This window comes from Elephantulus edwardii, unplaced genomic scaffold, assembly GCF_000299155.1.
Source record: "Elephantulus edwardii isolate Elephantulus edwardi_28Jun2011 unplaced genomic scaffold, EleEdw1.0 scaffold00066, whole genome shotgun sequence".
NCBI lineage: Eukaryota > Metazoa > Chordata > Mammalia > Macroscelidea > Macroscelididae > Elephantulus > Elephantulus edwardii.
In genome coordinates, this window is record NW_006399816.1 from 1,154,655 (window position 1) to 1,170,291 (window position 15,637).

The window sequence follows — 15,637 nt, forward strand, 5'->3', positions numbered from 1 at the left end:
GCCACCTCTTCATTTATCCTGTAATTTTTAAAAAGTTTTATTCTTAACACTGTAAATGCCACAATATTCAGTGTCTGAATTGTACTGCTGTCCTTTAAAAAGTGTTGAATTTGCTTTGGCAAGCAATTAAGCTAATCTAGAACAGCTTGCTTCTTGGGGGTTTGATTTTACACATTATTAGGATGTTTATAGAACAGCTTTCTCTAGGGCAAGCTTAGCCCTATTACTAAGTTGTGACCTTTGTGTCTCCTCTTTGCTTGCTTTTGGGAGTACAGTGAGATTATCTCATGATGGCTGGTCAGAATGTCTCTGGGAATTTTTCTGTTTACAGTTCTTTAGTAGTAGCTCTTTGTCCAACCATGTAGAGAATTGACTCAGCAAGAAATCAAGAAGATGCACACCCAAGTTTATAGAGCCCTTTCACAGCACAGGGACCTCTGATGGCATAGTTCTAATCAACAAGGACCATCTCCTCCTGTTTCTATTTATAGCCTCCTTGGATACCAATAGAGGTTCAAAATGAGTTACAACCAACTTGATGATGGTGAGTTTGAGATTTTGTGGTTCACTGCATAGCCCTCCCTTTTCCAGGACTCTGCCCGAGTACAGCCATGCAGGTCTCTTCAAGCTCCTATATGTCTTTTCACGGCAGCAAGACTCCATTGGCATTTCCTTTTCTCATATCAAAGGGAAGGATCTCTAGCAAAAAAGTGTGATGATCATCATGGTCACTCTGTTTGCTGATCTTCTTTCTGATATAACAGTTCTAAGCTATTAGCTAAAGGCCTGAAAGGCGTTGTTTTTCTTAATTCAGATATTTTGCCTGGTTTCCAAGATGTTCACTCTGAGAGAGCAAGCCTAGTACCAGTTTCTCAGCCTAGGCAGAATGCTGACATTTCTAGCATGTTGTTGTAGTTATCATTTTTTCTTCATCATTTGGTGTCATGCTTACTTAGGAAAGCCTTTATAGTTATTTCTATTTTCTGCCAGTACCTTAATGGTTTCGTTCTTTAACATTAAATTTGTTAGTCTGTGTAGAGCTTTTTCTAAAGAAAGCTATGGAATGTCAGTCTAGCCTTTTCCAAATGGTTGGCCAACTGTGCCCACTCTGTTTACTAAACAATCCATCCTTTCTCTAGAATAGAAAATGGCACCTGTATATATCTAAATTCTACATATTAATTACATCTGCATTTTGAAATCTTTATTCTTTTCAGAGGAGTTGTCTGTCCATTGCTGAAGCCGTGTAGAAAAAGAATTCTGAGTTCTGAAATACTGGCTCAGCAATCAATTGTTGAAATTCACTCCAGGAATAAAAGACAAATAACAGGGGAATGAAATTCAGAGTACACTGTGGCTTGTCTCTCAGTTCTACTACTCATTTTTTTTTAGAAGAAACAGTTATCAATTTTTTAATGCATCAATTGTAAATGGGAGTAAATCTGAAAACCTTTATGTACTCGGAGAAAATACAGAGTAAAGACTAACAGTTTTATCATATTTGTTTCTCTACTACTCATTTTGTGGGAAACACTGGACAAGCCACTCAGTATCTGAGTATCTTCAGTGAGAGAACACAAACAGTGGCATTGCATTCTTTTCACACACACACACTAAATTCTGCACTCCATCAACACAAGCAAGCCTATTTGTACTCCTAAAATATGCCTTACCTTTCACACATTTGTTATGCTGACTGATGCTCTTCTCTCTTCCTGGAATGGCTTTTTTATCTTCTATATTTAGTAAGCTCTTATTTGTTGTTGTTGTTAGGTGCCATCAAGTCATAGACGACTCATAGCAACCCCATGAATGAAAGACCTGAACACTTTGTATAACTGTCATCGTTTCTCCAAGTTCATAGAGTTTCCGGAGACAAGCTGTTTCAGAAGTGGATGCCACTCCTGCTTCCAAGCTTGTTTTAATTGGGAAGTTACACCAAGCACTGTCCACCAAGGGTAACCATTATCGCATTTGGCACATCAGTGTCACAGTGTTTAACATCACAGCAACCACGAGTTACCTCTGTACAGCAATGCACAGAGCAGTGCTTTACCACTTAGAAGAATGTTTGACCCAAAACACTTAAAACAAATTAAAACTCTTATTTATCCTTCAAGAATTGGATACCAGTGTGATACTTTCCCTTTTTCGTAGTTAATTAACCTCTGCACCTCCTGTGTGCTCTCAGCCCCTGTGCCTGACTCTCTTTCATTGTGTTCTATTATTTGTTTATGTTTGTCTCCTGTGACTGACTCCAGGCTTCTTCAGGAGTAGAAACTCTATCTCACTTATTATTCTGTGATCACCAGAAATAATGCTTACAAGGTGTTCAGTGGGTGTTAGTTGAATAAACAGAAGCATGAGTGGACATGTAGAAGCAGGGCTGATGGAACAGGGTTCAACAAACAGAACATCTCGCTCTACACTTGGTTAGCACAACATGGACAAAATGTCTGTCTCTGTGCCCATTTCCTACACAGCTTTCTGACCTCCTGATGGCAAAAATCCTGTGTCAGGCAACATCTTTCTCTTGTGGGATTCCTTATCCCTGACGCTGGGTAGCTGGAAGCCCATGAAGAGTTCCTCCCACAACTGCTCAGTTCTTTTCTAATAGACCCTCTGTTCACTGCTGGTTCTGTGACGTTTAGGCTCCTATGACAGGGTCTTTCAACCTTAGAATACTCATACTAAACCAACAAGTGAGACATTAGCCTTCCACCTTTAGGCTCATGCCTGTCTGAAAGTCCAGGTCTTCGATTTCTTAACATGAACCTCCTTTCTACCTCTTTGTCCTACCTGGGGAATCCCTTAATGGCACAAATGACTCATAACCAAAAAATTATTCTTTTGAGTCCTGGGCTGATCAGCTCCTATAGGCCTGTTCTAGACCCTTGAATCAAATGAGATGGTTTGGCACAGTGTCTTCAGCAATGAGTTAAGACCATAACAATTGTGAAGATGGTGCAGGAACCAGCAACATTTTTCTCTGTAGTTGATAGAGTGACTGTACTGACTCACCAGCACTTGACAACAGCAACCCCTTGGATTAGAGGAAGGAAACTAACATTTGTTGAGTAATTATTACAAATCAGGTGCTTTATACATGGGGGGGAGGTTCCCCCCTTTAATCCTTGTGAGGTAGAGCTTACTATTTCCCTTTATAGAAATTCAGAGAAGCTGAGACTTGCTAAAACTTAAGCAGACAAAGGCAGATTCAGGACTCAACTCCATGTCAGTCAGCTTCTAAAGACCACTCCTTTTATTAGTCTTCCTTTGAACTTTCTGATCTCAGTTTCTTGGGCATTTATTACCATGTGGTCCACATTTAACTGAGCTATGCTGGAAGCAGGCAATTTATTTTAAAATATTGTAGGAATCCAGATTGGAGTCATAGACACAAATTTCTGGTCAAGCACTCCTTGGGATTTTGAGTTAGAGCAGCTTAGCTCACCCAAATGTGTGTTTGAGTTCCATTGAGTTGCTTATAGGTTAGAAGATCATGACCTCAAGACTCACATTCTTGGGGAATTTTGGAGTTCAATAATGATGTTTACTCATCAGGATAACATAGAGAGAGTAAAATGACATATAAAAAGTTCCATCAGAAAAGAGAATCAGATTAATGTCATCCATTTACGGTGCCCTGGTTTTTGTTTCTTACTGCTATTGTAACAGAAATACCTAAAGTAGTGGCTTTAACAAACAGAAATTAGTTTCTTCCACTTTAGGAGACTGGAAGTCCAAGGTGTTGGTTCTTGAGAAAGGCCTTCTCTCTGTCAGCTCCTGGAGGAAGGACCTTGTCTCCTTTCAGCTTTTTTCCTCAGTTCCTTAGTGATGTTCATGTGACAAGTATCTTCCCCTCTCTTTGGGAAAACTTCCCTGTGTCCAATCTCTTCATTTTCTATACCTGAAAGAAGATTGACTTAAGACACCTCCTATACTGACATGATCTCATTTACCTAATAAAGACAGATTTGATCCTAAATAGATCCCATCCATCTGCATATGGGATTTACAACTTACAAACCAAATTTTGGGGGAACATGACTCAATCCATAGTACTTTCCATCCAAGACAGCTTCATACTCACCTCCAGGTCAAAAATTAGTTGCAAAAGACAATGCTATATTATTTCTGTTGGTCAAGCAATAGTTTAATGTTACAGTTCTTCCAATAATATGTGTAATAATATGTATATGTAGTAATATGTAATAGTGTGTGCCTAGAACCCAAAGACACATCCACTGCCATTGAATTGATTCCAAGTTATAGTGACCTTGTGATGGTAGAACTTTCTCATAGGTTGCAAATATTTATGGAAGTAGACGTCATATCTTTCTCCCTCAGAGCAGTTGATAGGTTCTAATCACAGACCTTTTGGCTTTTGAAGGAGCCATTTATCCACTGAGCCACCAGGATTTCTGTCTAACCTTACTGCTGTCAAGTCAGTTCTGACCTCTACTGACTCCTCATCTGGTTTCCAAGGTTGTAAATGTTTATTGAAGGAGACTGTTTATCTTTGTCCCATGGAGGCTCTGATAGATTTGAACCACCAGAGATACAAAGCTTTTTGCACACATTATCAAGACACTTGTTTTATCAACTAGGGGTCAAACATTGATGCTAAAAAGACTCACTTATAATGTAACTATAGCTCATTTCTAAGAGTAGGTGAACTTGGAGAGGTTATTAACTTAACAAAAAAGAGTCAGAAAAAGTGTGTAAGAATGGTGATTCCCAAACACGTGCATTATGGTAACTTGGAAGACTGGTTAAAATACATGCTAAGTTAATGGTGACATCTGGTTGCCCACTAGTTCTCCAGGTGCCTAACTAAAGCATCTGCTCCTCTCCAGGGTGATCGCTCCTCCTTGTGTTCCATCACTTCTCCTTCATTGCACTTATTACTGTTTGAAATTCATCTGTTTATTAATTAGTATCTGCAAACTCATTAGAATGAATAGGACAGGGTTCAGATCAGTTGTTCATAGGGTTGCAGTGAATGGAATTTCTAAGACACCAGAACTAAGACTTTTCATTTGTTTCCTCATGAAGCATATGTTTAGCTTTTAGCATTAGAGTTGGCTACTAACTAAAAGGTTTGAGCCCATGAGACAGTCCTTGAGAGAAAAGATCTGGCAATCTACTCCTATAGATATTACATTCCAGCAAACCCCATGGGGCAGTTCAACTCTATCAAAGAGGGAGGGTCTGAGTCAGAATCAACACAAAAGCACATAACCGTAACATGTACAAGGCATCGTTTATGGCTTTGGGGACACAATGGGGAAACAGTACCTTCAGCATCAGGGCACAGCCTGCCTTGCAAAATTTGGTTGTTCAATAAATAACAGTTGGTTAAATAAATAAATGAATATGCCAACCAAAGTTTGGATTAGAAAGAATATAGGCCACATACATACTGTTAATGTTAAAATTTAACCTTAATAAAGAAACAAAATGTTAATTTAGGCTGGCTGAGATCTCTGATCAAACAGCATTGGCCACAGAGAAAATGAGCTAGGAAAGGCTTCCTTGTTGAGACTTCTGAAATTATATGAGCATCATTAAAATTTAGAACATGACTGGGAGTAACTAGCAGGCAAAAACCACGTACACTTCTATTAGCAGGGTGACTACTCAGTAACTTATTAGGCATAATTTATTAAGTGCTTTCCTAGAAAAAGGAAAGGAAACTGTATTTGCAATTAACCACATTCATACTGCTGATTTTGAGCAATAATTTTAATTTCAGGATTTAATGAATCCTTCAAGAATTTTCAGAAATTGCTACAACTGAAGTAAATTTTCAGAAAGCAAAGAGGCAATGCGTCTCTTCCAGTTTTCAGATACTAAAATCTTTTTCATGTGGCAAAGTGTCATTTCTGTGTGAAATCACGCACATCTTCTCCTTCCCCTCATTTCTGTCCGAAGGATTTATCAAACTAGAATCCAAATTCTAAGTACAGAAAAATCTCAATAATTCAGCTTCTCTATGGAGTAAGCCAATGGAAGCTCCTGGAAAGACAGAATCCTAGAACATTAATACATAGAATATACTTTTAAAAAAATACATTCAACAGCATAAAGTAAGTTAGCCAAATACTGACTTTTGCCTGTACTTGTTGGGAAGGAAATGAAATTAACTACAGATTAAAATGTCTAACAATAGCATATTGCATATTGATTTATCCTGTTGGGGAAAATAAATATATTTTCTTACAATATTATGTATATAGCATTCAGGAGCAACAATTTAGGAAAAAATACTACATAACATGGTACAGAATGAAGAGCCTTCTGCTACATGAACCAGTCTCATAAGGACAAATACTGCATAAGATTATTACTATAAAAATGGAAGGATAGCTAGCAAAATGTGCATGAAAGTCCAAGGGAGGGAAAGGGAGAAAGAGCTGAAGGTAGGGTAGGGAGGAAATCTCAGGGTCCCAGAGTTTGGTGGACAGAGAGAGGAGGTGAAGGAATTAGAAAAGATCCATGGGACCAGAAAAGATAGGGTGATAAGGTCATTGGTGATTAATTTTATAAGATACAATGTATGAGAATGATCATATGAAATATCCTGTGAATAATGGAACATGTAAAACATTGTAGATGAATGAAATACAATGTATATGAATTTTGTATGCAAACTAATATAAACAAAGTATAAAGTAAATAAATTTTTTGAAAGATTATGTATATATTATTTTCTTCTTTTCACTCTCCCCAAACACTAAGGCAAAATTCAATCCAGGCTCATCTAGCTAAATGTAAACTTTGGATTTGTGAGTCTGGTTTAATATTTTATTATAAAATTAAAAAGCATCCTTATATCTATCATTGTATGGTGTCTCTAGCATTCTCCAAAGTTTCATCAGAGACTTATCTGTGTGTTCATCTATTAAAATATTAATTGCTTTTTGCAATGCACTGTGACTCATGATTAAAGTCATTCTTTTTCTTTAATGGCTCAAGCAGGGAAGTCAATGACATTTATGAATGGCAGGACAGGACAAAAGGGGCTAGGTGCATTCTCTCTTCAACGTCTTTCATGACATGATTTCACAAGTGCCCAGGTTACGTACCAGTCACTTCATACTGGAAAATACCTTAATGCTCCTTAAATAAAGAAAATCAGAAAACTGGCATCGTGCTTACGTAAGAACAGATGAATATAACAATGGAGCATAATAGAAAGTCCAGAAACCTACATAGTTATTCAACAGATTGATATTAAAGGCAAAAATATTATTTTCTAATAAACAGTTGTTATTGTTATTATATGTCCTCGAGTCAGAATCATCTCGTAGCTGACCCTCCAGCCGGTTTGCAGAGGCAGTAAATCACACAGGGCAAGACTGCTCATCTTTCTCCTGAGAAGCCATTGGTAGAGTTGAATCTTCTGCCTTTGGGTTGGCAGCACAACTCCTTACCATTAGTCCACCATAGTTCCCTAATAAATTGTTGATCAATAAATACTATCCAAATAAGCGATATCTTTTTTTTCCAGTTATGCACTCATTGCCACAGAGGCAGAATCAACTCTAGCTGACACTCCAGACGGTTTTCTGAATTTGTTGTAATTTTTTTTTTTTTTTAATGTGTGTACCGTCAAATTGGATCTGACTGGTACAGGAGGCGATTGATTGTTCCTCCTTCTTCAGCAGAGCATCTGGTGGATTTGAGGTTTTCTGAATTTGTAAAATCACCAATTGTCTATCTTTCTCCCACAGAACAGTTGGCGTATTTGAACTGTGTACCTTTGAGATGGCAGTTCCCTTCCTTACCACTAGCCTAGCAAGCATAATGAGAAATATTGTTATACCTCTATATTAAAATTAAATATTTCCATTCATCAAAAAGATGTTACTGAGAAGAAAATGCATCTCAGAGACTGTAAAAGAATATTTGCAAAATATAACCTGACAAAGGGACTCATTTCTACAAATCAGTAAGAAAAAAGTAAAAAGATTCAATACAAACTAGTCAAAATCATTAATAAGACTGACAAAAAGGAACATTCATATGGCCAATAAATATACAAGAGATATTAAACCTCATTAATCATTAGAGAAAAGAAAATTAAAATCCAATTTACTGCTACACACCCACAAGAATGGCTCAAAGGAGAAAGTAGACAATATGAAGTATTGACTAGACTATGGAGTAAGTGAAACTCCCATGTGTACTCCTGAAGGGGCTGTAAAATGATAGGACATTTTAGAAAACTGCCAATTTCTACTAAAGCAGAATACAAGAATATGTTCATTTAAACATATAAAAGAATATTGACAGCAAACTAAAAACTACCCAAATATCTAGAAACAGTAGAATGTTGTCATGGATTAAAATTTGTCCTTCTCAGAGTTATGTTGAAGTCCTATCCACTGTACCTGTATATGTGACTGGAAAGAAAGGTTTTCATTTTTTACATTAATAATTCATACTGAAGGCTGCAGTCCTTGAGCTACTGCAGCAAGTGCTTCAGGTCCTCCTTAGTTTTAGCAAGCAGGGTTGTGTCATCTGCGTAATGAAGATTGTTGATGAGTCTTTCTCCAATCCTGATTCCACATTTCTCCTCATAGAGCCCAGCCTCCTGGATAATCTGTTCTGCATATAGACTGAAAAGGTATGGAGATAGGACACATCCCTGGTGTACACCCTTCCCAATTTTGAACCATGTAGTTCCTCTGCTCTGTTCTGGTGACTGCCTCCTGGTCCAAGTATAGGTTTTGCATAAGTATGACCAACTGTTTTGGGGTCCCCACTCTTCTTAGAGTCAGCCACAGTTTGTTGTGGTCCACACAAATGCCTTTGCATAGTCAATGACATTCCTCTGGTATTCCTGGCTTTCAGCCAAGATCCATCTAACATTAGCTACAATATCCCTAATACCACAGCCTCTTCTAAACCCAGCCTGTACTTGTCAATATCAAGAAAACAAAGATTCTCACCACTGGGCCAATTGACAGCATCATGATGGATGGTGAAGAGACTGAGATTATAAACAGCTTTAATTTGCTTGGCTCCACAAACAACACTCATGGCACCAGTAGCCAGGAAATGAAAAGATGTATTGCATTAGGAAAGTCTGCTGTCAGAGACCTCTCCAGAGTATTGAAGAGCAATGATATTACTCTGGAGGCTAAGGTGCACCTGATACAGGCCATGGTCTTTGCAATCACTTGCTATGCATCAGAGAGCTGGTAGAAGGAGAATTTATGACTTTGATATGTGGTGTTGGAGAAGAGTTAGCATGGACTGCTAACAGATCAAATAGGTTTGTCCTGTAGAGGATTAAACCAGGCTGCTCCTTGAATGCAAGGATTTTGAAGCTCTGTCTGACATACTTTGGACATGTTGCAAGGAGGATCAGTCTTTGGAGAAGGACATCATGCTTGGAATGGTGGAGGGTCAGTGCAGGAGAGAATTGATTCAGTGACTGGGGTAATAGGGGTAGGTGTATCAGAGACAATAAGATTGGCACAGAATTGAGCAGGGTTTGGGGCTGTTGTTCATAGGGTCCCTGTGAGTCACAGGTGACTCGATGGCACATAACAACAACAACACATTAATAATACCAGAGGAGGATGGATTCTAAACTTAGTCTCTCCTGAGAAGTGTCTTATAAAAAGAACAGAACTGGTACAGAGACACAAAGAAAAGAGGGATGTTCTGTGATGAGGTAGATGAAGCTACACAGATGTTTTGCTGGGTGAAATATCTCAGACACAAAAGGACAAATACTGCATAGTGCCACTGTTGTAAAATGGGACTGACATCAGGTTTGGGGGATCCTAAGAAAGATGGGATAAATTATGTGTACTGTATTGAAACAGATGAGGGAGAGAACAGTTTAAAAAGGGTTATATGATTAGGTATTATTGTCATGACAAGAGTCCAGATGAAGGATGTATAGTGGAGTTGACTTGGTGGGAGTAATTGTATAACAATGAAAGAATTTTTCTTTTACTTTTCAAAGAGAAGAATGAACTGGAGGGGATTGGTGGGCAGGGAGAAAAGTGCAACAATGAATGAATGGAAATTCGAAGTTTCTGTAAACTTTCATTAAAATTAATTTTTTTAAAAAAAAAAAGAATGCCAACTATCACCACAATTCTTAGGAGCTGAACCCAAACCAAACCAAAACCCCTCATAGTGGGTTTCTGAACTCTATTGGGTTTCTGAAATTGTCAATCTTCACCAGAGAAGACTACCCTTACTTCTCCTATGGAGTAGCTTTTAGATTAGAATCCTGGATCTTTTAGTTAGCAGCCCAAAGGACGTTTTGAATTCAATGTCATTAATTCAGACTTCTAATTGTCAAAGAAGAATAATTTCATGAAACATGTGATCAAGAGGCAATGGTGATGAAGGAGGAAGTTCAAGCTGCTCTAAAGGAATCGGTAAAAAGAAGCCTCAGGAATCGATGGATTACCCATTCACATATTTCAGCAGGTGCTGCTCTGGACATGCTCATGAGGCTGTACCTGGAAATCTGGAGGACAATTAGTTGGTCGACTGACTGGAAGAGATCCATTTTATCCACATTCCAAAATATGGATTGGACAGAATGTGGAAATTGCTGAACATTATCACTACTGTCTCAAACAAATCCTGCTGCAAATTATTAAAAAGAGACTGGAAGACATCAACAGAGAGCCACCAGAAATACAAGCTGGGTTTAGAAGAACCTGTGGGACTAGGAACACCATGACCAATGTCAGATGGATCATGACTGAAAGCATAGAGTACCAGAGGAATGTCTATCTCTTTTTCATTGACTATGCAAAGACATTTGACAGTGTGGATCACAAAAAAATTGTGGTTAACCTTGGGAAGAATGAGAATCGCAGAACACTTGATTGTGCTCATGCAAAACCTATCCTTGAATCAGGAAGCAGTCATCAGAACAGAGCAAGAAAGCACTACATGGCTCAAAATCAGGACAGGAGTGTGCTCAAAATCAGTACAGGAGTGTGTCAGGTATGACTCCCATCTCCATACTTTTTCAATCTGTATGCAGAATAGATCATTCAGAAGGCTAGAATTTATGAGGAGGAGTGTGAGATCAGGATTGGAGGAAGACTCATCAAAGGCCTATGGTATGAAGATGATACAACCTTGCTCACCAAAACTGAAGAGGACCGAAGTGTTTGCTGCAAAAGGTCAAGGACTGCAGTCTTCAATATGGATTGAAATTCAACATCAAGAAGACAAAAATTCTCACCACAAGACCAATTGGCAGCACCATGCTAAATGGAGAACAGATTGTTAACAATTTCAGTTTGCTTGGTTCCACAATCTTGGCACCAGCAGTCAGAAAATCAAAAGATGAATTGCATTAGGAAAATCTACTGTCAGGGACCTCTCAAGTGTGCTTAAAAGTAACAATGTCAGTTTGGAGACCAAGGTCTGCCTGATCCAGGCCATGGTCTTCACAACTGCTTGTTATCCATTAGAGAATTGGACAATGACTAAGGATGACAGAAGAAGAATCTGTGCCTTTGAGTCATAATGCTGGGGAAGAGTATTGATCATACTATGGACTGCCAAAAGAATTAACAGGTTTGTTAACTAACCAAGTTGCTCCTTGGAGGCAAGATTTTTTAAGCTCTGATTTAAACACTTTGGACATGTTGCCAGAAGGAACCAGTCCTCTGAGAAGGGCATCATCCATGGAACGATAGAGGAACAGCACAGGAGAGGAAGACCCTGGAGGAGATGGATTGACCTGGTAACTGGTGTAATGTGGATAGGTATGTGATAGTAAGATTGACTCAGTATAGGACAGGGTTTAGAACTACTGCGCATAGGATCACTATGCGTCATGACTCGACGACTCTTAACAAAAGCTTTTCAAACTGTGAGGAAATAAATTCCTAATGTTTAAAGCCTCTTACTTGTGATATGTTTTTGCAATAGCAGCACCAGGTAATTAAGGCAATAATAATAAATAAATTCTATATTCATGCTATGGTATTTTCACACTACGGAATACTATATTGCAAAGAGGATGAGAAAACTACACACAACAACATAACTCTCTCAGGAGCATAATGTTGCGTAAAAGAAGAGAAAAATAGAAGTGCATACCAAGTTATTTTGCTTACATAAAGTTCAAGCAGCTCATCTGTGCTATTGGAAGTCGGGGAAAGTAATTCTTCTTTGCAGGATTTTAACTGGAAAGAGGCATGAGGGAGGTTCTTAGGGCACTGGCAATGTTCCGTTTCTTTGATCTGGGTACCGATGGCATGTATGTGTTTTATATTTGAAAACTCACAGGGCTGAACACTCCTGATTTGTGCATAAAGTTGACTGCTTATAATCTGTGCACAGAGTAAGATCTCACTGCAAGATAGCTCATAATGTTTTTCCATTTATTTTCTATTATATTTGGAGAGGCAAATTGTACATGAGAGCTTCAAACCAACCATTGTACATTAACCAATTTTTACACAAGCCATTTGAAAAAATCTAAAAATGTGCTTAGTTACTGGTATTATATAACATTTATCAAGCACCAAGAGTGTGCTGAGAGCTGTCCAGAACAAACATAGAAAAGACACAGCCCCTGCCTTCAAAGATACACTTTCTCAAGAATCTCCACCTTATATTTCACACCCTTTTATTCATAAGGCATAAATAAGGGATTTTGTTGCATTTCTCAATGTTACTTAGGTTACAAATATCTAATAGCCTCTTTCCCCAAATTACACCAACAAACACTAATATCTTTGCCTTTAAATACAAATTTCCGTGATATAATATATAGTATTCACACAATTGACCACAATTTTCTTGCAGGTTGGTTATAATATGAAGCATGTTGAATTTCAACATTAACAAAGTTTTTAAACCACTTTTAACAGAATCATTTACTGTTGGTTTTTTAAAACAACAATAATAATAATAATAAATGAGGGGCCACTGCTTACATCTTGATAAACTGTAAACAAAACCAGCATGATCTTGAATCCAATAAGGGTATCTGAACTTAGGGCAAAGATACTCAAAACAATGATTCTTAGCAAATCTATTAAACTAGACTTGCCGAAAATAATCATATCGTTCCATGCGGGAAAATACTAACAATTTATATATGAGTGATGTTAAGCATGGTCTCCTTTACTCTATCTGCATTTTAAAGCAGTCCTGGTATAAAATATCTTTGTAAAAAAACCCTCTGAAGTGGGAAATTTTTTCTTTTCTGCAGGGTTGTGATTAAAATGAATTTTAGTTAGAAAAAGAGGATGAAATTATTCTAATTATTGGCTAAGGATATCTAATTTTCAAAGATTCCCTTAAAAATAACATTTGGGTGTTTATTATAAAATGTAGGAAAATGAAGTGAGTTTTGACAATGAAGATTTTTTTTTACTTGAGTACAAGAAATTTTCTTTTATGAGAAACTGGCATAATTATGGTAAAAGATGCCACCCAACCTAACAGATAAGCCTATGTTTTGTATGAGGAGCTCAGTAGGATATGAGGGGCAAATCTTAAAGGGATGAGGAGATGTCTATCTGATCCTGCCCAGCTCTACAAATAAAAGCACTAGGATGAGCATGGGGTCCACGCAAAGGTCTATAACAAGACTGCAGCCAATGGAGAGAAAGGATTCTACTGTGGACTACATCTTCTCTGGACCATCAAATTCAAACCATGGAAGAGGACAGTAAGCTCAGTGCCATACTTGGTGTCATTAAGCTTTTCAGAGGAAACCCATTGCCTTTGGATCTCCATTGTCTGGTTTCCATGGGATAGTTCTAATTTCCATTATGTCTAATGGTATTGTATCAAAATGTAAAGCTACACTAAATTTCTCTGACTTCCTCCCAGGTATGAGAGCTGTAGAAAAAAATTATAGACAATTTTTCACTCTCACATGTGACGTTGAGATTTACTGTTGTCTATTCACTAGACACATACTTCAATTGGGGCCTTTTAAGAATAGATTTACCCAACGGCAGTGGCAAAAGGGGCCCACGTGATCTTACCTGTCAAATGGAAGGGTCTGGTTGGAAGCTGACAAGATTGATCTTATCTTGAATAAAAACAGATCTACTTTTATGGTAACTACAAAGCAAAAGACTAGGAATTACCTACCTTAGATGCTTTGACAGCTCAACCTGTGATTAAAAAAGAGAATGGTGGGGATATGATATGGGTTAGACTCATATTTGATTGGAGAGAATGTGGGATGGTGATAATCTAGTGATCCCTTTGGAATGGGAGAAACAACCTTATTTAATGGAATGTGCCCAGCCGCAGCACAACAGAGCATGGAAGGACTAAAATCCTGACAAAAGACAGTTAAAACAAAAAACACCTAAATTATATATATATTCCCATTAGAAATCCACAGTTTTCCATACCAAGACTTAAGTTTTAATCACGTAATTGAAAAAAATCTATACATAAACTAGATAATAGCTACAGATAAAATGAAGATGAAGGCATCCATTTCATTTGTTCAAATCATAAAGTTCTCTGACAATCTATTAATGATGAGCAATAGATTTAAGACACAGAAAGCTAAACATTATTTGGACATTTTTCAGATGGATGTTGGACTCCTATTGCTTTTAAAGTTGAGATGTCTTCCACACCTCTCTTGCAGTAATTTATTATAGCATTCAAAATAATCATTCTTACTAAAAAATGTATTTATATTCCCACTTTGTTCTTAAAATTAGGAACCCTTGTGTACAATGGTTAAGCCCTCAGTTACTAACCAAAAGGTTGGTGGTTTGAACCCACCAATCACTTCCCTGGAAAAAGATGTGGCAGTTGACTTCCATAAAGATGATAATCTTGGAAACTCTATGATGCAATTCTGCTCTGTCCTATAGGGTCACTCTGAGGCAGAATTGAATTGATGGCAATGGATTTGGTTCGGTTTGTTCTTAAATAAATTTAAGGTAGTTTCTATCAATCATTTTTTCTTCTTGCTTAAAAAGGATTCCTTCTGTGCAATTATTGTCAAAGCACCATTCAGTGGGGAGAATCTGAGATCAAATTCTGATGAAATTACAACTGCTTCTCATACAGTAGAGAAACATTACTCTCAAGTTATTTAACAGAGAAGACAACAAATGAAACCCAGATATTCAGACAGACATATAGATAGATAAATGATTAAATAGATAATATTTTTTGCACTGTTGACAGATCATTCAAAACTCTGGAGTATGTGTTTGGCATAGGTGAGAACAGCGCAGTCCTTTTTATCATATTATATTAGACACATTTTCGACTTCTGTGTAAAGCCATGAGAAATGACTACCATTAGTGGTGCATGGAAACCGTGGTACATGGAAACAATGGTTTACAGTTAGAAAGTCAAAGCATTGTCTCTATTCTTCAAGGCACAAAGACAAGTTCCAAACTCTTCAACTCATGTGGGAGAAGCATAGTACCTGGTACCACATAGAAAACCAAGGAGTGGTGCCACACGCCAAAGCAGAATGGGAGATCCTTTGGGGTAGCCATGATTTTCAAATATTGGCCTTACGTGGTTGGCAAGCAATCCCCCTCCAACACGTTGGGGCTGAGGAGGAAAACGTTTCTTAACCTGAATATACTGGACCATTAAGCATTGAGCGTGCACTTCATGTCACACTGGATT